Source organism: Taudactylus pleione, unplaced genomic scaffold (genome assembly GCF_031769625.1).
Source record: "Taudactylus pleione unplaced genomic scaffold, aTauple2 ptg000717l, whole genome shotgun sequence".
NCBI lineage: Eukaryota > Metazoa > Chordata > Amphibia > Anura > Myobatrachidae > Taudactylus > Taudactylus pleione.
The window spans coordinates 85756-113753 of record NW_028285119.1 but is presented as its reverse complement, the minus strand read 5'-3'; the positions used below and the strand labels follow the sequence as shown (position 1 = coordinate 113753).

The 27998-nt window shown below is 45.0% G+C and overlaps 1 long non-coding RNA gene across 1 annotated transcript; it reads left to right on the top strand.

Annotated features, from left to right (window-relative positions):
• Positions 1-441: 441 nt before the first annotated feature.
• Positions 442-24013, top strand: LOC148477413 (uncharacterized). Its single transcript, XR_015872515.1, has 4 exons — positions 442-1351; positions 1442-1514; positions 16575-16678; positions 23934-24013. It is a non-coding gene; the product is annotated as an uncharacterized LOC148477413 (long non-coding RNA).
• Positions 24014-27998: the final 3985 nt, after the last annotated feature.

Sequence of the window (27998 nt, the reverse complement as noted above, 5' to 3'; positions counted from 1 at the left end):
ATCAATAATAAAAAACATGGTATTAAAGATTTTATCTCTTGCCATAGGAATAACATGTTCTACGGTATTGAATGTTACTTAAACAAATTTTACATAGGAAAAACAAGCAGACCATTAATAATTAGAATTAGTTAACATTTACGTAACATAAAGAAGGGACTTGAGTCCTATGCACTATCTATGCACTTTAAAGTGATTCACCAAAGTGATATAAAATATATGTTACATTTTTATGGTATTAAAAAAAAATCATTCAGGGTCCTAGATCCAATAACATTAATGAAATGTTAGACAAGAATGAAATGTATTTTATCTTGAACTAAAAAACTTTGATTCCCACTGGTATCAATAAAGATATTGAGATTAAGTGGTTTTTATGATATTTTTTTGTTGGTTCCTATATCTTTTTAGCATTCATACTTTTTATTACTGTCTATATATTGTGTTATGGTTTTATTTAGAATCTAATAATGTATTTCTAGTTTTTATTCTTTATATCTATGTACCAATGGGAACCACTATGTATTTGAACTATCCCAAAATGGCAACAATTTCAATTGGGGACACTCCATACGAATAGGAGAACTGCACAATAAGAACCCTATCCATCCGGCAATACCGGAAGTACGCAAGTGATAGTCCCGGAAATGCGTAGATGCAGCAGGACCCCACTCGGGGAAAGAGATCCGGAGGCATGAGGTGACCATGCCGTTTGCAAACCAGAACAGATTAATGCCCGCCACAAGGACTGCAGGAATCGGGATGCAGAGGCACGTCACTTCCGATGACCAGCCAGAAATTTGAATGATAGCGGTGAATTAGTTTGCCCATGTGAAGAAAATACGTTGGAGAGGGGAGGTAGAAGGGCTCTATAGGAAATTTTAAATGGATAGGAAATCCATGTCTGGAAATACGCAAAAAGTTGGAGGGATTAAAGGGGGTTTATAAACCCATGATGTTAGCATCCTCAACATGTCTTAAGAAAGATTAAAACTATTTTGAAACGCATTGGAAAAATAGAATTAGAACAAGGATAATTTGGGCTCTTAACCAAGGACGTTGGAAGTGGTATCCAGGGACGGCTGATGGACTGCTGCTAATACCTATTTGTGTACTTTGTGTAAAAGTGGACCACTACATCTGGTAAGGAGCCAATTAATTCCTGTTTTTTTAAGTGTACCTATATTGTATGTGGAAAACTGTATTACACCATATGGAGTTTCTTTTCCATTTATATATGGAACTTCAACTGGAGACAGAAAATACAGGCATATGACAATTTGAAACCTGGGAATGTGAATCAATCCCAAAGGCACTTTGTGTCTACCCCACGTGTAGACCATTCTCTCTGGTAGGGATTTGGAATTGTATACATTCTAAGTGGATAAAATGTGTTGACTATATTACTCTACAGTATGTGGTTCTGTATATTTTTTTCTAGGGGAACATGTTGCTTCAATTAAATGAGGAAGATCCCGAGTGTGGAGAACTTTCAATCTCAAGGAGTGTTACCCGTAAGCATCTGAAGATCTATTTGGTGATATTTTTATTACATGTGTTCTTTGTTACATGTGTTCTGGTGACATTTCCCAACCAAAGGGTTCTTTAGGCAGCTGTATTTGTGTGCACTGGTCTCTGTCTAAATTCTGATATATATATTGTATACAATGGTCAGAGTTTAGCTGCAGTTATGTTCTCCAAAATCACTCACTAAGTAATGGAAGATACTGAGAAGACCCATGTATTACTGCATGTACTTTTATACACCAGTGTAACTGACTAAATAAAGATTGGGGTGAAAATTGATAGTAAACAAAGAAAACCAATAGTATATGCCAAGGTCAAGGTCTGGAGAAAGACAGAATGTTAAACATCGAAAGGTTAGGGCAGGCAGCAGACTAATCGAGGTCATAAGAAAAGAAAACATCAGAAAAATGGAAAACAGCAAATCAATATATGAAACCAGATCAGCAACGAGTAAATCACAGGAATAAAAGTCACTACACCAAACTGTTAGGCAAGCTACAGTAAGTAAACATGTCAGGACCATAGACTGAGTGCTATTATTCAGTCCAACCCCACTACACCTGGGTAGAGGGGCAGCCCAGAGGAGGATACTAGTCTCTGCCATAACAGTGCAGCGCCACTGGGAGGTATGGAACTGCCCGACACATCCTCAGGATGCTCTGGGTGGCACTGCGGCAGCAATACTATTCTAAGCACCCTGCTATCCAGATGCAGTGGCTGTGGGGCTGGGACAGTACTGTTCCAGGATCTTGCACAATGGATATCAGCAGTACTTGCACACACCTAGCTAAGGCCCTGATGCTGGTGAGGTTTGCCTGACAACCTGTGCTAATACTGGAAAATAAATAATGTCAGCATGCAATGCGCTGGCATCTGTTGCAAAGCTCTGGCTTTTACAGCAGTGAGACTCACTGTCCCTTCTAGCTCCTGATTGGAAAATTTGGATATTGTAAGCCTCAAAATACAGTGCATGACTTGCTTTTCACCAATCTTCTACTTGAATAGCAAAGGCTATACCCTAATCAACTAAATATTTGTAATCAGAGCCGGATTAAGGGTGGGGAACATGGGGGCACAGTGCACACTGCTGAACCATTCACAAAGTAATATAGTGGAGTGGGTCGTGCAATCAATGTATACCAAGTATATACAAGTGCCTTGCAAAAGAATTCACCCCCTTTGCATTTTTCATGTTTTATGGCCTCACAACCTGGAATTAAAATGGATTGTTTGAAGGTGTGCATCATTTCATTCACAGAACATGCCTACAACTGTGAAGTTGTGTTTTTTTTATATTGTGAATCAAACAACATTTAGGACAACATAACAGAAAACGTCAGCGTGCATAACTATTCACCCCCCTAAAGTCAGTACTTTGTCGAGCCACTTTTTGCGGCAATTACAGCTGCAAGTCGCTTTGGATAAGTCTCTATGAGCTTGCCACATGTTGGCCCTGAAATTTTTGCCCATTCCTCAAGGCAAAACTGCTCCAGCTCCTTCATGTTGGATGGTTTCCGCTTGTGAACAGCAATCTTCAAGTCTGACCACAGATTCTCAATTGTATTGAGATCTGGGCTTTGATTAGGCCATTTCAACACATTTAAATGGTTCCCCTTAAACCATTCGAGTGTTGCTTTAGCAGTATGCTTTGGGTCATTGTCCTGCTGAAAGGTTAACTTCCGTCCCAGTCTCAAATCACAGGCAAACTGAACCAGGTTTTGCTCAAGAATATCCCTGTATTTAGCATCATCCATCTTTCCCTCGACTCAAATCAGTTTCCCAGTCCCTGCTGCTGAAAACAATCCCCACAGCATGATGCTGCCTCCAACATTTTTCACTGTGGGGATAGTGTTCTTGGGGTGATGGGATGTGTTGGGTTTGCGCCAGACATAGGGTTTTCCTTGGTGGCCGAAAAGTTAAATTTTAGTCTCATCTGATCAGAGCACCTTCCTCCATACATTTGGGGAGTCACCCACATGCCTTTTGGCAAACTCAAATTGTCTTCTTATGTTTATCACTAAGTAATGGCTTTTTTCTGGCCACTCTTCCATAAAGCCCAGCTCTATGGATTGTACGGCTTATTGTGGTCACTTGCACAGATACACCAGTCTCTGCTGTGGAACTCTGCAGCTCCTTCAGGGTTACCTTTGGTCTCTGTGCTGCCTCTCTGATTAATGCCCTCCTAGTCCGGTCTGTGAGTTTTGGCGGGCGGCCCTCTCTTGGCAGGTTTGTTGTGGTACCATGTTCTTTCCATTTGATGATGATGGATTTGATGGTGCTCTGGGGGATCATCAAAGATTTGGATATATTTTTTATAACCCAACCTAGACTTGTACTTCTCAACAGCTTTGTCCCTGACTTGTTTGGAGAGCTCCTTGGTCTGCATGGTGTGATGCCTCTTGCTTAGTTGTGTTGCAGCCTCTGGGGCCTTTCAGAAAAGGTGTGTTTTATACTGACAGATCATGTGACACTTAGATTTCACACAGGTGGACTTCATTTCACTAATTATGTGACTTCTGAAGGTAATTGGTTGCACCAGAACTTTTGAGGGGCTTCATAGCAAAGGGAGTGATTTACATATGCACATGCCAATTTTCAGAATTTTATTTATAAAGATTCTTTTTTATATATATTTTTCTCATTTCACTTCCCCAAATTAGACTATTTTAAGGAGATCCATCACATAAAATTCAGATTAAAAAAAGAAAATTACAGGTTGTAATGTAACAAAAAATGTAAAAAGCCAAGGGGGGTGAATACTTTTGCAAGGCCTTGTATCTATTCAGTTGCTACCAAGAGCAGATAAACCATACAGCAGCTGTACTTGGATGTAAACTATTGTCAGCTGCTAATTATCAGCTATATTAGCAGTGCTATATAAGAAGACCACCTGGGCCAGCTAAGATTACCTTTGAAAAAGATGTGAGTACTGCACAGCAAAACACATCAGGTGACTGGCCTTATCAGCGCTCTCAGGGCCTGATTCAGAGCCGCTCGTAAGCGGCCGCTCGATCACTCCGAGCGATGTTCGCACATCTGCGCATGCGTATGGGTCGTAATGCGCATGCGCCAACCAGTCAGTGTGGTCGGAAAATGTGTGTTCGCAAAATTGCGAGTGCCTGCTAATTTGAGTGACAGGATGAGGCGTTTGTGGGAGGTAACAGGGGAAGGTGCTTGAAAATGGGGAGTGGAGATCCGAACGCAGGCGTGCCAAACGGTCAAAACAGGCGTTTTAAGGGTGTGCATAATTAACAAAGCAGCGTCATCGACCATGTCACTTGGTTGTCTCTTAGCCTGAACTGTTCGCATGATTGCGGTAGGAAAATCCAACCACAAGCACTGCGAGCAGTTCAGATGCCTTTCGATGTACTCGATTAATCTAATAAATAGCGGAGATAACGTATGATGTGAGCAGCCAGGGGGCGTCTTTTCAAAATAGCGAGCGCATGTTTCGTTCGCTCGCTCAGACATAGAGGCGTCAACAGACCGCAAAGTGCGAGAGCTCAATTTAAATAGCCGGACCCTTTTTCTGAACGAGCGAGCGCAAATAGCGTCCGGCTCTGAATCAGGCCCTCAGCTCCAGATTTACATGTGAGCACTGCACAGCAAAACACATCAGGTGACTGGCCTTATCAGCGCTCTCAGCTCCAGATATACATGTGAGCACTGCACAACAAAACACATCAGGTGACTGGCCTTATCAGCGCTCTCCACTCCAGATATACATGTGAGCACTGCACAGCAAAACACATCAGGTGACTGGCCTTATCAGCTCTCTCCGCTCCAGATATACATGTGAGCACTGCACAGCAAAACACATCAGGTGACTGGCCTTATCAGCTCTCTCCGCTCCAGATATACATGTGAGCACTGCACAGCAAAACACATCAGGTGACTGGCCTTATCAGCTCTCTCCGCTCCAGATATACATGTGAGCACTGCACAGCAAAACACATCAGGTGACTGGCCTTATCAGCTCTCTCCGCTCCAGATATACATGTGAGCACTGCACAGCAAAACACATCAGGTGACTGGCCTTATCAGCTCTTTCCACTCCAGATATACATGTGAGCACTGCACAGCAAAACACATCAGGTGACTGGCCTTATCAGCTCTCTCCGCTCCAGATATACATGTGAGCACTGCACAGCAAAACACATCAGGTGACTGGCCTTATCAGCTCTCTCCACTCCAGATATACATGTGAGCACTGCACAGCAAAACACATCAGGTGACTGGCCTTATCAGCTCTCTCCACTCCAGATATACATGTGAGCACTGCACAGCAAAACACATCAGGTGACTGGCCTTATCAGCGCTATCCGCTCCAGATATACATGTGAGCACTGCACAGCAAAACACATCAGGTGACTGGCCTTATCATCTCTCTCCGCTCCAGATATACATGTGAGCACTGCACAGCAAAACACATCAGGTGACTGGCCTTATCAGCTCTCTCCGCTCCAGATATACATGTGAGCACTGCACAGCAAAACACATCAGGTGACTGGCCTTATCAGCTCTCTCCACTCCAGATATACATGTGAGCACTGCACAGCAAAACACATCAGGTGACTGGCCTTATCAGCTCTCTCCACTCCAGATATACATGTGAGTACTGCACAGCAAAACACATCAGGTGACTGGCCTTATCAGCTCTCTCCACTCCAGATATACATGTGAGTACTGCACAGCAAAACACATCAGGTGACTGGCCTTATCAGCTCTCTCCACTCCAGATATACATGTGAGCACTGCACAGCAAAACACATCAGGTGACTGGCCTTATCAGCTGTACATATGAGTTTCATTTATTGGTATCACAATTCTTCACCTGGAAGTTTCAGCTGATTTTCTGTGGATCACAAGGGAACTGTGGGGAGATGTATCTTTGCAGTGATACTGTAAAGTGGAGTAAGATAAAGCACCAACCACTCAGCATCTACCTGTAATTTTTCAAACACAGCCTGTAAAATTACAGTTAGGAGATGATTGGTTAGTAATTTATCTCTCTCCACTTTATCTCTCTCAAGGGTTTGATACTTCTCCCCCTTCCTTCTGTGTGTGAAACTTCACATCTAAAATGACCCTGCACATTTCTACAAAAGATTGGTAATTAGTTACCTTATTGCTGGACATACATTATTCCTACAGTGCCACGCTTATTTATGACTGATCTAATTGGTGGCCATGGATGGGACTTTTCTAAGAACTGGGCACCATCTGCAATATTTTATATATGTATTTTTAAAAAGGCTATGAATTTGGACTGCCATTGTTGTGTTTCATTTTTTTTTATTTAGATACCATTTGTTGTTCATTAAATATACATTTTTATACATTCCATCTGTGAATAGTATATTACAGTATGTGTTGCGACAAATAAAAATTTTTGTCCAAAATTAATTTTTTTGTAAATACATCTGAGTGCTGTTTTTTTCTATTGTTGGAATATAGTGGGCCAGCCCACCTGTTGCTATATCTATAAGTTACAACCTGCCACAACTAGGCACAACATTCAGGAAGCGGAAAGGCTGTTTTGATCCAACGCACACGTAAAAAGAGATAGAACTGGCATGGTAGGTCCCTGGCTGCAGCTCTGATCCTCTGAGTCAGGGATCTCCCATGCCTGCTGACACTCTGTCAGGGCTCAGCTGGGGATCGGCGCCCGCTTACCGCACCGCCGGCTTCCCCTCTCATCCTGGGTGGTCGGTCGGCCTGCGCGACGGCGGGGGAGAAGCTGAGTATTCTCCCCGCATGCTGTGGCTTCCTGGAGGACTGGTGTCCGGCATCGCAAATCCGGACATGGGCCCATGTGACTGGATCCTTCTCCCTGTTTTCAGCTGATGCTGTGCACCTGTCTAAGGGTTCCCCTGGGTATAAAACTGTTCCACAGCTTATGGGAAATTGCCTGAACAACGGTTGTCTCCTAGCGTGCTTTAGTGAGTTCCCGGTCCAGGTTCCTATTCACCCGTACAGCAGCAGTGTTACCACCTTTACCTGTGTGCCTATACGTCTCTGGTGAATACCTGTGCAGCAGTGTTACCACCTTTACCTGTGTGCCTATACATCTCTGGTGAATAGCCGTGCAGCAGTGTTACCACCTTTACCTGTGTGCCTATACGTCTCTGGTGAATACCCGTGCAGCAGTGTTACCATCCCCACCTGTGTGCCTTACGTCTCCAGTGAACATCCGTGCTACAACGTATACCACCTCTACCCGTGTGCCTTCTATCTCTGGTGATGTCTCAAGTAACCGTGAGTTGCTTCCCACTTGAAATCCTTATTGACATTTGATCCTCGTGTCAAGGTGTTTTCTATACAGTGTTTTAAGGGACTGTTTGGTGCCTAAGCAGGCATATCCTCGCTGGGCCACGGGTGTAGTGTCTCTATCCCTGCAGGGCTTGGGTACCTGGTCAAAGGACCGCGACCTGCTCACGGGGTGCAGCTAAGCCCATATCCCAATTGGGGGGGTCACTGGCGAACACCATCCTGTGGGTTAGACTCCGCACCTTTGCCCAGGTCTCACCAACACTCAAGACCTGTGGATGAGGAGAACGTACATCCAGGCCCCTCGTCTCCGCTTCTTTCCCCAACTTAGGCCCACCACGTCCTCTTCTCCAGTCTCAGACGTGACAGTTTGTTCAGGCCCAATGGAGGCTGCAGGATCCCAAGGTACTGGGTCACTGCAAGAATTGACCTCTCGGATGGACAACCAGGAGGCGCAACAACAACAAGTGGCTCAGTATTTACAGGAGCTCTCGAGGCAACTGGTTTCGATTCAAACCACGTTGGCTTCTATTCTCCCGGTTCCCCCGCCTGCGGTCCCTGTACCTTCTCCATCAGTCCCTCCACCAGTGGTTCCTACTCCCAAACCCCGACTACAGCTTGCCACTCCAGAAAGGTTTGATGGCGATCCCAGGCGGTGCCGCGGGTTCATCAACCAATGTGAAATCCAATTCGAATGTCTTCCCCAGAACTTTCCCACGTCTCGGGCAAAAGTAGCATATGTGATTTCATTATTAACAGGAGCAGAATTAGACTGGGTCTCCCCTTTATGGGAACGGGCCGACCCCATCGTATCTACCTACGAAGAATTCGTTTCCGCATTTAAGAGAATTTTTGACGAGCCAGGCCGTTCTGCATCTGCATCTTCTGACCTTCTCCGAGTGCATCAGGGCACACGGTCCGTGGGGCAGTATGTAGTCCAATTTCAGACCCTGGCATCAGAATTAAAATGGAACGAGGAAGCTCTTAAAGCGTCCTTCCTTCATGGACTCTCTGAGAGGATGAAGGATGAGCTTGCCTCCAGAGGTTTGCCAGAATCTTTCGCTGACATTATCTCTCTCTGTATCAAAATTGACCTTCGCCACTGGGAAAGATGGGCTAGTAGGGGAAGTGGTGAACGTCTACCAGTCTGTTCTTCTGCTGTTAGTCCACCTATACCCACCCTAGCTAGTGAAGAGGAACTGATGCAGGTCAATAGAACCAAACTCACCCCGGCAGAGCGCAATAGACGCTTCCAAAATAAATTGTGTATCTATTGCGCTGCACCTAACCACATTCTGAAAAATTGTCCTTTACTTGCGGGAAATGCGAAACCCTGACTGAAGTAGGGAGCATTCAGTTGGGGGTTATTCTCAAGCCATCCCAATTATCTGAGAGTCTTTTAGAAGTGTCGCTTTCCCATAAGTCCAGGACAAGAAAGGTTCACGCTTTAATTGATTCTGGAGCCGCTGGTAATTTTATTGCAGAGAAATTGATTCACACCTTGGGTGTTCCAGTCGTTTCCCTACCTAATAAATTGTTACTGTCTGGTCTAGATGGTAAAACTCTGGTGGGGCTACCCATTTCTTCGCTCTCTCATCCTGTGTCTGTTCAAATTGGGTGCCTACATCATGAAATGCTGGAATTTTGTGTGTTACCCGAATCCTCTTATGAGCTGGTATTGGGGCTGCCCTGGTTGAGAAAACACAATCCTGTCTTCGACTGGGATGCTATGCAAATCCTATCCTGGGGTTCACAGTGTTTCCAAAATTGTTTGACCAAGGTCGTTCCAGTATGTAACCAAGCGACGGTTTCCAACCCGGCTAAGAAGTCCCTTCGACCAGAGTCTTCTAAACATTCCCCCCAGGCGGGGTTGCCCGAGGCTTATCAAGACTTTGCTGATGTATTTTGTGAACAAGCCACAGATAAACTTCCTCCGCATCGACCTTGGGATTGTGCTATCAATTTGCTTCCCGGGAAAAGTCCTCCACGTGGCCGTGTTTACCCTTTGTCCGTGCCTGAGACCGCGGCCATGGAAGAATACATTAAGGAAAACCTTGCTAAAGGATTCATTCGGCCTTCTTCTCCTGCAGGGGCAGGTTTCTTTTTTGTAGGGAAAAATGATGGTGGACTCCGCCCCTGCATAGACTATCGAGGATTAAATCAAATCACCATAAAGAATCGGTACCCTCTACCTTTAATTTCAGAACTTTTTGACAAGGTTCAAGGGGCTCAGGTTTTCACAAAGCTGGATCTACGTGGTGCGTATAATCTGATTCGAATTAAAACCGGGGACGAGTGGAAGACCGCGTTCAATACCAGAGACGGACACTTCGAGTACCTCGTAATGCCCTTCGGTCTTTGTAATGCACCAGCTATTTTTCAAGGTTACGTCAATGAGATCTTCCGGGATATTCTTCATAAATTTGTTGTGATTTATCTCGATGACATCTTAATCTTTTCCAGAGATTTACAGAGCCATCGTCTTCATGTACGGGAGGTATTGTTCCGCCTTCGCACTCATCACCTCTATGGGAAACTTTCCAAATGTATGTTTAACCAAACTTCGGTACCTTTTTTAGGCCATATTATCTCTGGGGGAGTCTCCAGATGGATCCTGATAAACTAAAAGCAATCTCTGAATGGCCCCTGCCTACTTCTTTAAAAGGTACTCAGCGTTTCCTAGGATTTGCAAACTATTATAGGAGGTTTATTCCACACTTTTCTACGCTGGTAGCACCCATTACCTACCTCACAAGGAAAGGAGCCAATCCTTCTAAATGGTCTGTTCCAGCAGTACAAGCCTTTCAAAACCTAAAAGGTGCCTTTTCTCGAGCTCCCATTCTCTGTCAGCCTCAAATAGACAAACCATTCATTGTGGAGGTGGACGCATCCTCCGTTGGAGTAGGCGCGGTATTATCTCAGTCTGCTGAAGATGGGAAGATGCATCCCTGTGGATTTTTCTCCCGTAAATTTTCCCCTGCTGAGAGGAATTATATTATAGGCGACCAAGAACTTCTAGCCATGCACCTAGCTTTAGAGGAATGGCGGTATCTTCTGGAAGGGGCCAAATTTCCTGTCACGATTATTACAGACCATAAGAATCTGATCTATCTGCAAACTGCACACCGGTTGAATGCTAGGCAGGCACAATGGTCACTTTTTTTTTCTAGGTTTGATTTAAAACTCCAGTTTCGTCCTGGTGTGTTGAACAAGAAGGCCGATGCATTATCTCGCTCCTTTATGACTAACTTGGAGGAGGAGGAGTGTTCTCAAGTTCGTTCCATTTTTGACCCAACTGTATTTGCTCCTACTCAAGTAGTGTCCTTGCCACCTGGGAAAATTTTTGTACCTCCTAATTTACGTAAAGAATTGCTGGTTTGGGCTCATGCATACTTGTTCGCAGGTCACACTGGAATCACCAAGACCTACCAGTTCTTACTTCGATCTTACTGGTGGCCGACCATGAAGAAGGATGTCACGGAGTTTGTCCGCTCCTGTATCAAATGCGCCCAACATAAAACTCCGCGTAGACAGATGGTTGGTCCTCTTCGTCCCTTGTCTATCCCAACTGCTCCATGGACCCACATCTCAATGGATTTTATTTCTGAATTACCTCGGTGCAAGGGGCATAACACGGTATGGGTGGTCGTGGATTGCTTTTCTAAAATGGCACATTTTATCCCGCTCATTGGCCTTCTTTCTGCTCCTCAATTAGCAAAAATTTTTATTCGAGACATCTTCAGATTACACGGTCTCCCCAGGGAAATAGTCTCTGATCGAGGTGTTCAGTTTACAGCTAAATTCTGGAGAGCCCTGTGTAATACCTGTGGAATCAAACCGAACTTTTCCTCAGCCTACCACCCACAGTCGAATGGTCAAACGGAAAGGGTCAATCAAGAGCTAGAGACCTTCATTAGGCTCTTTGTGTCATCTTCCCAGGATGATTGGGTGGACCTCCTGCCATGGGCAGAGTTTTCTCATAATATTAAATTCCATTCTTCCTCTAAATCCACTCCTTTTTTTATGGTTTTTGGTAGACATCCACGAGTTCCCGATTTCCAGAAGCTTCCATCTATAGATGTTCCGGCTGTGAATCAAGAGATTCAATCCTTTTCAGTTTTATGGAATAAAATTCACCTATCTCTAAAGCAATCTTCGAGGAATTACAAGAAATTTGCGAACAGAAGACGTTTGGCTGTTCCACTGTTGAGAGTCGGGGACAGGGTCTGGTTATCTTCCAAAAATATTCGCTTAAGAGTCCCGCCCATGAAACTCGCTCCACGTTTTATTGGTCCATATCGTATCCTTAAGATAATCAGTCCAGTAACTTATAAATTGGAACTTCCTCCTCAAATGAAGATTTCAAATACTTTTCACGTTTCTCTCTTACGACCCCTGGTGCTCAATCGTTTTCAGAATTGTTCCTCTAAATTGCCTCAAGTCAAGACATTACAAGGCACTGAATTTGAGGTGGAGAAGATCTTGGATTCCCGGCACAGATTCAACACCCTTCAATATCTCATCGATTGGAAGGGCTACGGCCCCGAGGAAAGGGCCTGGATCAGAGCCTCTGATGTACACGCTCCGCGACTAATCCAGAGTTTTCATAGGAGATTTCCAGATAAGCCTGATGGGTGTTCAGTGCCCACCCTTAAAGGAGGGGGTACTGTCAGGGCTCAGCCAGGGATCAGCGCCCGCTTACCGCACCGCCGGCTTCCCCTCTCATCCTGGGTGGTCGGTCGGCCTGCGCGACGACGGGGGAGAAGCTGAGTATTCTCCCCGCATGCTGTGGCTTCCTGGAGGGCTGGTGTCCGGCATCGCAAATCCGGACATGGGCGCCGCCATAACAGTTCTCCCTGATAGGCCCATTTTCAGCTGATGCTGTGCACCTGTCTAAGGGTTCCCCTGGGTATAAAACTGTTCCACAGGTTATGGGAAATTGCCTGAACAACGGTTGTCTCCTAGCGTGCTTTAGTGAGTTCCCGGTCCAGGTTCCTATTCACCCGTACAGCAGCAGTGTTACCACCTTTACCTGTGTGCCTATACATCTCTGGTGAATACCCGTGCAGCAGTGTTACCACCTTTACCTGTGTGCCTATACGTCTCTGGTGAATACCCGTGCAGCAGTGTTACCACCTTTACCTGTGTGCCTATACGTCTCTGGTGAATACCTGTGCAGCAGTGTTACCATCCCCACCTGTGTGCCTTACGTCTCCAGTGAACATCCATGCTACAACGTATACCACCTCTACCCGTGTGCCTTCTACCTCTGGTGACGTCTCAAGTAACCGTGAGTTGCTTCCCACTTGAAATCCTTATTGACATTTGATCCTCGTGTCAAGGTGTTTTCTATACAGTGTTTTAAGGGACTGTTTGGTGCCTAAGCAGACATATCCTCGCTGGGCCACGGGTGTAGTGTCTCTATCCCTGCAGGGCTTGGGTACCTGGTCAAAGGACGGCGACCTGCTCACGGGGTGCAGCTAAGCCCATATCCCAATTGGGGGGGTCACTGGCGAACACCATCCTGTGGGTTAGACTCCGCACCTTTGCCCAGGTCTCGCCAACAGACCTGTGGATGAGGAGAACATACATCCAGGCCCCTCGTCTCCGCTTCTTTCCCCAACTTAGGCCCACCACGTCCTCTTCTCCAGTCTCAGACGTGACACACTCTACTAGGTGTATGTGGGGGGAGGGGGTTACACATTGGTTCAGTCAGGAACCATAGCACAGTGATCACTCAGCCGGAGCTTTAACTGGATGTAGCAGAGGCACCACACTAGCCATAGACTACTACAAATATCACAGGCAGCAGGACAGGTCAAGCTCAGCAGTGCTGTCCTTGTCCTTAGTTGCCAATCTAAAACTCCACACAAAAAAGGAAGGCAAAGGACTACAGACAGTATTCTCTCCCGCCCTATCCTCTGCACAGAGATGACCCTAACAAATTTGGTGCCCTAGGCAAGATTTTGGCTGGTGCCCTCTAGAAGATAATCCCATCACCAAGCTTAATGTTGCATTCAATATGAAAATTTGCACTCCATTTAATTTCTTAGTATTTCCTTTCAAACCCAACAAATTTGAAGTCCCCATCACCCCCTTACCCAGTGGCTCTCTACAGTTGAGCGACCTCTGACATGCATCTTCTGCGCATGTGCGGCAACTCTCTTGTCCATCTGGCATACAGTATATGGACATGCTCTTGAGTAGTCCCACAAGAGCCCCATGACACCCTAATTTCCGCTGTGCCATCACCAGATGGGTACGATGCTGCTAAGAGTGGTAAGGCCGGAGGAGTGTGGGGAGAGCGCACCTGTCTAAAGTGGTAAGGGCCCCCTGAAGAGTTAATCCTGCTTGTAATGTATAATTAACAATTGCGTTACTATTATATTATTGTTGATAGTATGTATTTAAGGCCTGATTCAGACCCGCTCACTAGATGCGATCGCTCGCTCCCAATGTATGGAAATTCAGCTAAGTGATGTCAAGGCAGTCGCTTGCAGGGCAAGTCATAAACACACCCATTATGTATTGGCGAGTGATCACTTTTTGTTTGTAGATGCCCACCAGCCTGTCTTAATACGCCCACTTGCGTACGTCATCTCCAGGAAGTGCAAGAAACCATTGGTACATCGAGCACCATCAGATGCAATCACAGCGCTTGAGGTTGAGTATACCCTGCCGCAAGCACTGTGAGCACTTCAGTGTAGATTTCAAGCAAGTGACGCTGGTTGTTAATTATGCACGCCTCTGAAACGGCGTTGAATTTCTCAGGCATGCCTGCATTCGCACCAACACTCCCCCGTTTCCAGTGGCCTGCCCCAGTTACCACTCACAAACGGCTTGACCTGTCACTCATTCAGCTGGGCTGTCTATGCTTGGCGAGCGAGAGTTTCCCCATCGCTCGTATCAGTTTGTGCATGTGCAATATGAGACATATGCGAATGCGCAGATTGAAAAACATCACTCACTGCGAGCAGCCGCTTTCGAGAAGGTCTGAATCAGGTCCTTAGCCTACAAATATACACACTGTAGAACAGTGTAAAAAACCTTACATACACAATAATAAAACATGGTCCATAGCTTCCTTGTTAATTAAGTACAGTACAAAATTATGGTTTAGTAAATAGTAAACTACTAGTGTTCTGGTAAAGTAGCTTTAACTAGGGGGTTATGATACAAAAGGAGGAAACCAAGGTATAGACTTAATGCTTTATTTCCAGTATTGCAGACTGACCAAAATATTGGGAAAGACAGTAGATGAATGTTGTATACTTTCAGAGAAAAAGTGCATCTATTGTATTGTCTTTTTACCATACAGTACTCTTGTTTCTTAAAAAAGACATGCCATTATTTTTACCAGAACAAACTTCCATTAATTTCTAAAAAAAATGCATATATACAGTAGCTGCTGCAAAAATATAGAACTTTATGAATATTTAAAAATTGCTATTAGTAGTTTGTATTACTCAATAGCAGATAACCTTTGGCCCCATTTTAGGTTATCTGCTATTTGGATTTCTAACACGTAAAATGTTAAATATAGAGGATGTTTGTTCTCCGTGAAATTGATGCATTTCATCCAATCACTAAGCAAATCACCACCTTATCACCTCTAGTTCTTTTCCTATATAAGTTCTTTACAAGTAACAACCATCCACTGGCAGTTATGGCTTTTCTGTGGCTTGTCTCCTGTCTGGCTTTTGTCAGTGCAGCCTATGGTAAGTTTAATTGAAAGACTTCAATATTTTTTTCAAACAACACTCTAATACTGTACCTATAATATGTAACTTGTTGTAACATTATAATAACCATCTTGTCACAGTGTGCATCCTTTTTATTTCCTACTTGTATTTTCTGTATTATTGTTTTTGTCTGTTCAGTAATTTTATATTTATATATTTATTTAGTTCTGTGTTTTGCTGCTGTCTAACTACGTTATATGCATAGTGCATAGTAGGTTACCCTACAATGCTCCATAATATTGTGGTACCTCAAAAATAAACTACAGTATAACAGTGATAATAAATGCCTAAAAAAAGTAATGACACAGCAGTAAATATTATAGCCTGTGTCTTTCAGGCATCAGTGAGTTGACGGTGAGTCTGTCTGATGTTTTTGAAAAGGCAAAGCAACCTGTTTTTGACTTTTAAATATTTGCCCCTTTAAAAAAATCAGGGTAAACTCGCCGGAGCCTGCAAGACGCAAATTATTACATTTACCCCATAGTGATCATCAACAACAATCATACATTCATTTTATAAACAAACAATTAACACATTAAAACATTGATGGCCAACATGTTAACATCATTATCAAAGACACTTTGCTGCTTGCTAGGCCAGGTGAATCTCTGCAAGACAGATACAGTACAGGGGACATTATGCAGATATACCGTAAGATACTAACACCCAAAATTACACAACCTCTGAATAGTGTTGCCATCTAATGAGTTTGTAATCAAACACTGGGAATCAACTTTTGGGACATTTGCATAAGATTTACCAAATAGTTTGTAATAAATTGTAATGTTATAACAAAACTTAATGTAACAATGAATCAATGCTAATTTTAAACATTATTTTTTCTTACTTGATAAATATCATATTCAAGTGTAAAATTAAGATTTTACCATTAAACAGCTTTCACTTTTAAGGTTACATTACATTTGTATGTAAATCCACATTTGTGAATGTATGCATTTATAATTATCTGTTATCAATGAAAAAAATAACAAAAACTGCTGTAATGTCTAATAGCAAAGTTACTGTTTTCCCAAGGCTGCGGAGTTCCAGCTATTCCTCCTGTGGTGTCGGGTTATGCCAGGATTGTGAATGGTGAGGAAGCCGTCCCTGGATCTTGGCCCTGGCAAGTCTCCCTGCAGGTAATGTGTCCATGCTCATACAGCAAGTTACAATATTCCCACTTACATTCACAGCAATAGATACACAAGTTACAGAAAGTGAATGGGTAAAAGACATGCTCAACCTTGATGTTATAGTGGGTCTTAGAAGTTGTCTGAGGCATAAGAGTTTTCACAAAGGATGGAAAGCAGCTGGATTCACAGACAGTGCTGACAGCATTTATTTCATTAAAGTGATTTACATGTTCTCTTCTTTGGCCGATCCTTGAAATATGTTTTAATCACTGAAATCAGAACCATTTGTACAAAAGATTGAAACATATTGGGGCTGATTCTGTAACTTTACACCTTGGTAAAACTCATCTCAGAATCCATCCTATTTTGTGATTTAAGACAGGCAATTGCAGCATTAGACCTGTGCTCCTGATATATACAGTATGTTACTGAAAGTGACAGCCACATCACTATCTAATAATGATTCTTCACTCAGAGACATTTTCTGCTATGTTCTGTGTTACAAGTGGTATATATTGTATTGTACAGTGAATGAATGGTTCATGGAATTCTCACATTTAAGGGGATGGTGTATGTAGAAGATACAACATAAAAACTATTTGAGACATGTACCATCAATATTACTACTGTACTGTATGTATACTTTGTAGAAATCACCACTGAATGGATGCAGAATGCTAGCAAATGAAAAATGAACAAATCCAGTAAATGAATAATATGACAACATCATCAAACATACAGTAGTCAATAGATCTAATCTAAGATTGTATACACTAAACTGTAAGATCACTGTATAAAACCTAATATATATATATATATATATATATATATATATATATGGTATAGGTATGATATACCGGTGGCTGAAAAGTCAGCTCTAATCCCAACGCTGGGAGCCCCAAGGTAGAAGATCCTGACAGGGGAGCTAAGTAGGCTATTACTACCCCTCCCCCCTAACCCTAACCCACCCTGTTTGGTGCCTAACCCTATCCTCCCCCCAGTGGTGCCTGACCCTATCCCCCCCTTCCCGCACTCTAAACCTAATTCTCCCAGGGAGGGGTGAACGCCACCCCCCCTCCCCGTAGCCTAACCCTAACCCTCCCGGGAGAGGTGCCTAACCCTAAACTCCCCATTCCCGGGGACACACTGTAGCTGTACTTACCAGTGTCCGGACACTCGGCATACCACCATTCGGTATGCAGAAGCTGGTGTCCTGATGTCTTTCGGGATATGAGCGTCTGCATTTCTTCCGCCGCCTGGATGCTGCCATCGGTATTTCGGCGGTCAGCATCCCGTCTGCCGCCCATTTAACTACATCCCATATTTATATATTTATATATATATATATATATATATATATATCCAAAAGTCTATGGGACGGCACTCCGGAATGGATAATAAATCACAATACCCCTTGTAGTAGTTGGAGTGCCGGACATTCATTACAATATATAGAGTGCCGCCCACGACATACATACATACATATATATATATATATATATATATATATATAAAGTAATAGGTGGCACTCCCGGCGACTTCACAAAGGACACAATACACTTATTAATGAATGTACTGTATCCTATGTGAAGTCACCAGGAGTGCTGCCTATTACTTTATAGATTTTTTCCTTTTCCTTGCTTGGTGAAGGGCAATTGAGGAAAGCACCAGGGGCATATTTAAATTTTAGCCACATGGAGTGCCGGCCACAATTGCTGTGTGTGTGTGTATATATATATATATATATATATATATATATATATATTTTAATTAGAGATGAGCGGTGAAATCCGGACCCCTCCGAACATCGGGTGTTCCCGCCGACTCGGATCCGCCGGCGAGTCCGAACGTCATGTGAATGGCATCAGATTCTCGCGTGACTTGTTTTTCTATACAAGGCACCGGGTCCTGTTCACGGCGCCTTGTATAAAAAAAACACAGAAGGAGGCACCCTGCGCACTGCTCTGCTAAGTGGACACGCTGCGCTATACTATGCTGATGGCTATGTATAGGGGCACTGTCATCATGCTGCGCTATGCTCTTCTGATGGTGGCTATGTATACGGGCACTGACAGCACGCTGCACTATAATCTGCTGATGGTGGCTATGAATAGGGGCACTGTGACAGCACACTGCGCTATACTATGCTGATGGCTTTGTATAGGGGCACTGACAGCACGCTGCGCTATATTATCCTGATGGCTATGTATTGGGGCACTGACAGCATGCTGCGCTATACTATGCTGATGGCTTTGTATAGGGGCACTGACAGCATGCTGCGCTATACTCTGCTGATGGTGGCTATGTATAGGGGCACAGTCACAGCATGCTGCACTATACTATGCTGATGGCTATGTATAGGGGCACTGTCACAGCATGCTGCACTATACTATGCTGATGGCTATGTATAGGAGCACTGTGACAGCACACTGCGCTATACTATGCTGATGGCTATGTATAGGGGCACTGACAGCACGCTGCGCTATACTCTGCTAATGGTGGCTATGTATAGGGGCACTGTGACAGAACACTGCGCTATACTATGCTGATGGCTATGTATAGGGGCACTGACAGCACGCTGCGCTATACTCTGCTGATGGTGTCTATGTATAGGGGCACAGTCACAGCACGCTGTGCTATACTATGCTGATTGCCATGTATAGGGGCACTGACAACATGCTGCACTATACTATGCTGATTGCTATGTATAGGGGCACTGACAGCACGCTACGCTATACTCTGTTGATGGTGGCTATGTATAGGGGCACTGTGACAGCATGCTGCGCTATACTCTGGTGATGGCTATGTATAAGGGCACTGACAGCACGCTGCGCTATACTCTGCTAATGGTGGCTATGTATAGGGGCACTGTGACAGAACACTGCGCTATACTATGCTGATGGCTATGTATAGGGGCACTGACAGCACGCTGCGCTATACTCTGCTGATGGTGTCTATGTATAGGGGCACAGTCACAGCACGCTGTGCTATACTATGCTGATTGCCATGTATAGGGGCACTGACAACATGCTGCACTATACTATGCTGATTGCTATGTATAGGGGCACTGACAGCACGCTACGCTATACTCTGTTGATGGTGGCTATGTATAGGGGCACTGTGACAGCATGCTGCGCTATACTCTGGTGATGGCTATGTATAAGGGCACTGACAGCACGCTACGCTATACTCTGTTGATGGTGGATATGTATAGGGGCACTGTGACAGAACACTGCGCTATACTATGCTGATGGCTATGTATAGGGGCACTGACAGCACGCTGCGCTATACTCTGCTGATGGTGGCTATGTATAGGGGCACTGTCAGAGCATACTGCACTATACTATGCTGATGGCTATGTATAGGAGCACTGTGACAGCACACTGCGCTATACTATGCTGATGGCTATGTATAGGGCACTGACCGCACGCTGCGCTATACTCTGCTAATGGTGGCTATGTATAGGGGCACTGTGACAGAACACTGCGCTATACTATGCTGATGGCTATGTATAGGGGCACTGACAGCACGCTGCGCTATACTCTGCTGACGGTGTCTATGTATAGGGGCACAGTCACAGCACGCTGTGCTATACTATGCTGATTGCCATGTATAGGGGCACTGACAGCATGCTGCACTATACTATGCTGATTGCCATGTATAGGGGCACTGTGACAGCATGCTGCACTATACTATGCTGATTGCTATGTATAGGGGCACTGACAGCACGCTACGCTATACTCTGTTGATGGTGGCTTTGTATAGGGGCACTGTGACAGCATGCTGCGCTATACTCTGGTGATGGCTATGTATAGGGGCACTGACAGCACGCTACGCTATACTCTGTTGATGGTGGATATGTATAGGGGCACTGTGACAGAACACTGCGCTATAGTATGCTGATGGCTATGTATAGGGGCACTGACAGCACGCTGCGCTATACTCTGCTGATGGTGTCTATGTATAGGGGCACAGTCACAGCACGCTGTGCTATACTATGCTGATTGCCATGTATAGGGGCACTGACAGCATGCTGCACTATACTATGCTGATTGCCATGTATAGGGGCACTGTGACAGCATGCTGCGCTATACTATGCTGATTGCCATGTATAGGGGCACTGACAGCACGCTGCACTATACTATGCTGATTGCCATGTATAGGGGCACTGTGACAGCATGCTGCGCTATACTATGCTGATGGCTATGTATAGGGGCACTGACAGCACGCTTGACTATACTCTGCTGATGGTGGCTATTTATAGGTGCACTGTGACAGCAATTTACTCTGCTGATGGCTATGTATAGGGGCACTGTGACAGCATGCTGCGCTATATTCTGCTGATGGTGGCTATGTATAGGGGCACTGTGACAGCACGCTACGCTATACTCTGCTGATGGCTATGTATAGGGGCACTGTGACAGCATGCTGCGCTATATTCTGCTGATGGTGGCTACGTATAGGGGCACTGTGACAGCACGCTGCCCTATACTATGCTGATGGCTATGTATAGGGGCACTGACAGCATGCTGCGCTATACTCTGCTGATGGTGTCTATGTATAGGGGCACAGTCACAGCACGCTGTGCTATACTATGCTGATTGCCATGTATAGGGGCACTGACAGCATGCTGCACTATACTATGCTGATTGCCATGTATAGGGGCACTGTGACAGCACGCTGCGCTATACTATGCTGATGGCTATGTATAGGGGCACTGACAGCATGCTACGCTATACTCTGTTGATGGTGGCTATGTATAGGGGCACTGTGACAGCATGCTGCGCTATACTCTGGTGATGGCTATGTATAGGGGCACTGACAGCACGCTACGCTATACTCTGTTGATGGTGGATATGTATAGGGGCACTGTGACAGAACACTGAGCTATACTATGCTGATGGCTATGTATAGGGGCACTGACAGCACGCTGCGCTATACTCTGCTGATGGTGTCTATGTATAGGGGCACAGTCACAGTACGCTGTGCTATACTATGCTGATTGCCATGTATAGGGGCACTGACAGCATGCTGCACTATACTATGCTGATTGCCATGTATAGGGGCACTGTGACAGCATGCTGCACTATACTATGCTGATTGCCATGTATAGGGGCACTGACAGCACGCTGCACTATACTATGCTGATTGCCATGTATAGGGGCACTGTGACAGCATGCTGCGCTATACTATGCTGATGGCTATGTATAGGGGCACTGACAGCACGCTACGCTATACTATGCTGATGGTGGCTATTTATAGGTGCACTGTGACAGCAATTTACTCTGTTGATGGCTATGTATAGGGGCACTGTGACAGCATGCTGCGCTATATTCTGCTGATGGTGGCTATTTATAGGGGCACTGTGACAGCACGCTACGCTATACTCTGCTGATGGCTATGTATAAGGGCACTGACAGCACACTGCACTTTACTCTGTTGAGAGCGCCCCCTCCCCAGCGCGCGGTGCTGCAAAACCTTTTTTCGGGAAGGGGGCATTGCCATGCCTCCCGCGATTAGGCCACGCCCCCTGTTACCTGGGCCCGTCGCGGCTCTTGGCGGGCCTGATACTCTGCTGATGGTGGCTATGTATAGGGGCACTGTGACAGCACGCTGCGCTATACTATGGTGATGGCTATGTATAGGGGCACTGTGACAGCATGCTGTGCTATACTCTGCTGATGGTGGCTATGTATAGGGGCACTGACAGCACGTTGCGCTATACAATGATGATGGTGGCTATGTATAAGGGCACTGAGCACGCTGATGTATGCTGCGCTATACTCTGCTGATTAAGTGGCTATGTAAGGGGGCACTGACCGCACGCTGATGTATGCTGCGCTATGCTATGTTGATTAAAGTGGTTGTGTCCAAAGACTCCAGACTTACAAGTGGCTGTGTGTACAAATAACTGTTTAAATAAAAAGTAAAAAAAAGTTAAATAAAACCTTCAAGAAAGTTAAAATGAAAAAAAAAGCACTTTTTTTCTGGTGCTGTATACATTACAAGCACCATGACTCCTTGCGCCATACCCCACTGTGTATACAAGCACTGTGACTGCTGGGGCATAAGCCCACTGTGTATACAAACACTGTAACCATCTTGCACTACCTTTCATTCCTGCCACTTTCATAGATGTGCTTTAAAAAACTGTGGTGTCTGTGCCGCTGCTCTGTTGCTTAGTACCCAGCGAGCTCACTGCAGCGTTTGGCAAATAATGGTGAAAACAATATTGTGAGCCACGAATTGAAGCCCATCGGCTCCTTTTTTGTAATGCCATCTAAAGATGGTGTTGTCGACTGCCTTTCAAACCCCAGAATGTATCGCACTCCGGGGATGGGGCATATGCGGTAAGCAGTCAAACCTCTGAATACGTCATTTTCTGATGTTTGACTGCAATATCTGCAATAGTGCATCCCACCCAGAGTGACAGAGAGAGAGAGTGACAGGTAGAGACCCTAACTCTCCCTGGGGGGTGCCTAACCCTAACCCCCTCTTTTCTGCACCATAAACCTATCCCTCCCAGGGGGGTGCATAACCCTGGCCTCCCCCGATGGTGCCTAACCCTAACTCCCCCTTCCCATAGCCTGACCATAACCCTCACCGGGGGGTGCCTATCCCAAATTTCTCCCCGGTGGTCAATAAACCTAACCCCTCCTTCCCTGGGCTAACTGCGCATACTTTTCCAGATCCATCGTTTGGGATCTCGGCAGTTGAGATGCTAATGCTGGGACACTGAGTTATAAGGGGTAAATTTATTTCATTATTAAAAAACACAGACTTTTTGCACATGAAAAAAAATACAGATATAGCACAGAATTCTCAAAATAAGTAAATAAGGTAAAAACAAAAAACTTAATTAGACTTGATTATATACTAATCTAATAAATTACTCATTAAAAGACAAAAACATGGTAAAATATGTCAATGTAAGTACATGCACAGACCCATGGAAAGTCCAAATATGCCTGACCTTCCAATGGCAGAATGGCAGAGTGGCTGTCTGCTTCTTGTGTTAAAAACATTTTTACAGTATGATTTTTTGCAACCGTCAAAAAATAAAATAATAATTTAAGATATAAAATAGCACTACAAATAGTCTATGGAGAAAACGCTAGATCCTAATGCCGTTATACCCTGAGATCCTGTTAATGTACTGTCATTCAGCTAATTATCAGAAAGAAGCATACATTGTGAAGAGATACATGACCTGTTGATTGGTTGTAGTTTGTTACATGAGGTGCTATGCTTTTGCCTATAGGAGCACTGACCTTATTATTCTTGGAGAACATGACAGAAGCTCAGGTGCTGAGGCAATCCAGACTCTGACTGTTTCAAGTGTGAGTATAACTAGTACATGACTGTTTCAGTGGTTGCACTCAGATGCCTGAAGATTAATCAGACTGTTTGGTCCCTGTGGATAATGTCTATGTATGCAACAATTAAAGGCTAACAATACATGCATTTGGCATTCATCTAATTATGTAATCTTTATAAATTGCACACAACTAATACTGAATACCATGCAGGTTTAAATCATGCTAAAGGAGAGTTTACATCTATAAATCTAGTGCTAAATTACAACTTTCAAAAACTGACCTTAGAGTTTAGTTAAGAATAAAGATATGAGATTATATAAGAGATTATATTACTAAGGAACCTTTGCAATGTATTCAGAATGGTGCAGGAACAGATCCCACCATTTCCTTATGTCAAACTATAAACTACCCCCCCTTCCCGCACTCTAAACCTAATTCTCCCAGGGAGGGGTGAACGCCACCCCCCCTCCCCGTAGCCTAACCCTAACCCTCCCGGGAGAGGTGCCTAACCCTAAACTCCCTATTCCCGGGGACACACTGTAGCTGTACTTACCAGTGTCCGGACACTCGGCATACCACCATTCGGTATGCAGAAGCTGGTGTCCTGATGTCTTTCGGGATATGAGCGTCTGCATTTCTTCCGCCGCCTGGATGCTGCCATCGGTATTTCGGCGGTCAGCATCCCGTCTGCCGCCCATTTAACTACATCCCATATTTATATATTTATATATATATATATATATATATATATATATATATATATATATATATATATCCAAAAGTCTATGGGACGGCACTCCGGAATGGATAATAAATCACAATACCCCTTGTAGTAGTTGGAGTGCCGGACATTCATTACAATATATAGAGTGCCGCCCACGACATACATACATACATATATATATATATATATATATATATATATATAAAGTAATAGGTGGCACTCCCGGCGACTTCACAAAGGACACAATACACTTATTTATGAATGTACTGTATCCTATGTGAAGTCACCAGGAGTGCTGCCTATTACTTTATAGATTTTTTCCTTTTCCTTGCTTGGTGAAGGGCAATTGAGGAAAGCACCAGGGGCATATTTAAATTTTAGCCACATGGAGTGCCGGCCACAATTGCTGTGTGTGTATATATATATATATATATATATATATATATTTTAATTAGAGATGAGCGGTGAAATCCGGACCCCTCCGAACATCGGGTGTTCCCGCCGACTCGGATCCGCCGGCGAGTCCGAACGTCATGTGAATGGCATCAGATTCTCGCGTGACTTGTTTTTCTATACAAGGCACCGGGTCCTGTTCGCGGCGCCTTGTATAAAAAAAACACAGAAGGAGGCACCCTGCGCACTGCTCTGCTAAGTGGACACGCTGCGCTATACTATGCTGATGGCTATGTATAGGGGCACTGGCATCATGCTGCGCTATGCTCTTCTGATGGTGGCTATGTATACGGGCACTGACAGCACGCTGCACTATAATCTGCTGATGGTGGCTATGAATAGGGGCACTGTGACAGCACACTGCGCTATACTATGCTGATGGCTTTGTATAGGGGCACTGACAGCACGCTGCGCTATATTATCCTGATGGCTATGTATTGGGGCACTGACAGCATGCTGCGCTATACTATGCTGATGGCTTTGTATAGGGGCACTGACAGCACGCTGCGCTATATTATCCTGATGGCTGTGTATAGGGGCACTGACAGCATGCTGCGCTATACTATGCTGATGGCTATGTATAGGGGCACTGTGACAGCACGCTGCGCTATACTCTGCTAATGGTGGCTATGTATAGGGGCACTGTGACAGCACACTGTGCTATACTATGCTGATGGCTATGTATAGGGGCACTGAAAGCATGCTGCGCTATACTATGCTGGTGGTGGCTATGTATAGGGGCACTGTGACAGCACACTGCGCTATACTATGCTGATGGCTATGTATAGGGGCACTGACAGCACGCTGCGCTATACTCTGCTGATGGTGGCTATGTATAGGGGCACAGTCACAGCATGCTGCACTATACTATGCTGATGGCTATGTATAGGGGCACTGTCACAGCATGCTGCACTATACTATGCTGATGGCTATGTATAGGAGCACTGTGACAGCACACTGCGCTATACTATGCTGATGGCTATGTATAGGGGCACTGACAGCACGCTGCGCTATACTCTGCTAATGGTGGCTATGTATAGGGGCACTGTGACAGAACACTGCGCTATACTATGCTGATGGCTATGTATAGGGGCACTGACAGCACGCTGCGCTATACTCTGCTGATGGTGTCTATGTATAGGGGCACAGTCACAGCACGCTGTGCTATACTATGCTGATTGCCATGTATAGGGGCACTGACAGCATGCTGCACTATACTATGCTGATTGCCATGTATAGGGGCACTGTGACAGCATGCTGCACTATACTATGCTGATTGCTATGTATAGGGGCACTGACAGCACGCTACGCTATACTCTGTTGATGGTGGCTTTGTATAGGGGCACTGTGACAGCATGCTGCGCTATACTCTGGTGATGGCTATGTATAGGGGCACTGACAGCACGCTACGCTATACTCTGTTGATGGTGGATATGTATAGGGGCACTGTGACAGAACACTGCGCTATAGTATGCTGATGGCTATGTATAGGGGCACTGACAGCACGCTGCGCTATACTCTGCTGATGGTGTCTATGTATAGGGGCACAGTCACAGCACGCTGTGCTATACTATGCTGATTGCCATGTATAGGGGCACTGTGACAGCATGCTGCGCTATACTATGCTGATTGCCATGTATAGGGGCACTGACAGCACGCTGCACTATACTATGCTGATTGCCATGTATAGGGGCACTGTGACAGCATGCTGCGCTATACTATGCTGATGGCTATGTATAGGGGCACTGACAGCACGCTTGACTATACTCTGCTGATGGTGGCTATTTATAGGTGCACTGTGACAGCAATTTACTCTGCTGATGGCTATGTATAGGGGCACTGTGACAGCATGCTGCGCTATATTCTGCTGATGGTGGCTATGTATAGGGGCACTGTGACAGCACGCTACGCTATACTCTGCTGATGGCTATGTATAGGGGCACTGTGACAGCATGCTGCGCTATATTCTGCTGATGGTGGCTATGTATAGGGGCACTGTGACAGCACGCTGCCCTATACTATGCTGATGGCTATGTATAGGGGCACTGACAGCATGCTGCGCTATACTCTGCTGATGGTGTCTATGTATAGGGGCACAGTCACAGCACGCTGTGCTATACTATGCTGATTGCCATGTATAGGGGCACTGACAGCATGCTGCACTATACTATGCTGATTGCCATGTATAGGGGCACTGTGACAGCATGCTGCGCTATACTATGCTGATTGCTATGTATAGGGGCACTGACAGCATGCTACGCTATACTCTGTTGATGGTGGCTATGTATAGGGGCACTGTGACAGCATGCTGCGCTATACTCTGGTGATGGCTATGTATAGGGGCACTGACAGCACGCTACGCTATACTCTGTTGATGGTGGATATGTATAGGGGCACTGTGACAGAACACTGAGCTATACTATGCTGATGGCTATGTATAGGGGCACTGACAGCACGCTGCGCTATACTCTGCTGATGGTGTCTATGTATAGGGGCACAGTCACAGTACGCTGTGCTATACTATGCTGATTGCCATGTATAGGGGCACTGACAGCATGCTGCACTATACTATGCTGATTGCCATGTATAGGGGCACTGTGACAGCATGCTGCACTATACTATGCTGATTGCCATGTATAGGGGCACTGACAGCACGCTGCACTATACTATGCTGATTGCCATGTATAGGGGCACTGTGACAGCATGCTGCGCTATACTATGCTGATGGCTATGTATAGGGGCACTGACAGCACGCTACGCTATACTATGCTGATGGTGGCTATTTATAGGTGCACTGTGACAGCAATTTACTCTGTTGTTGGCTATGTAT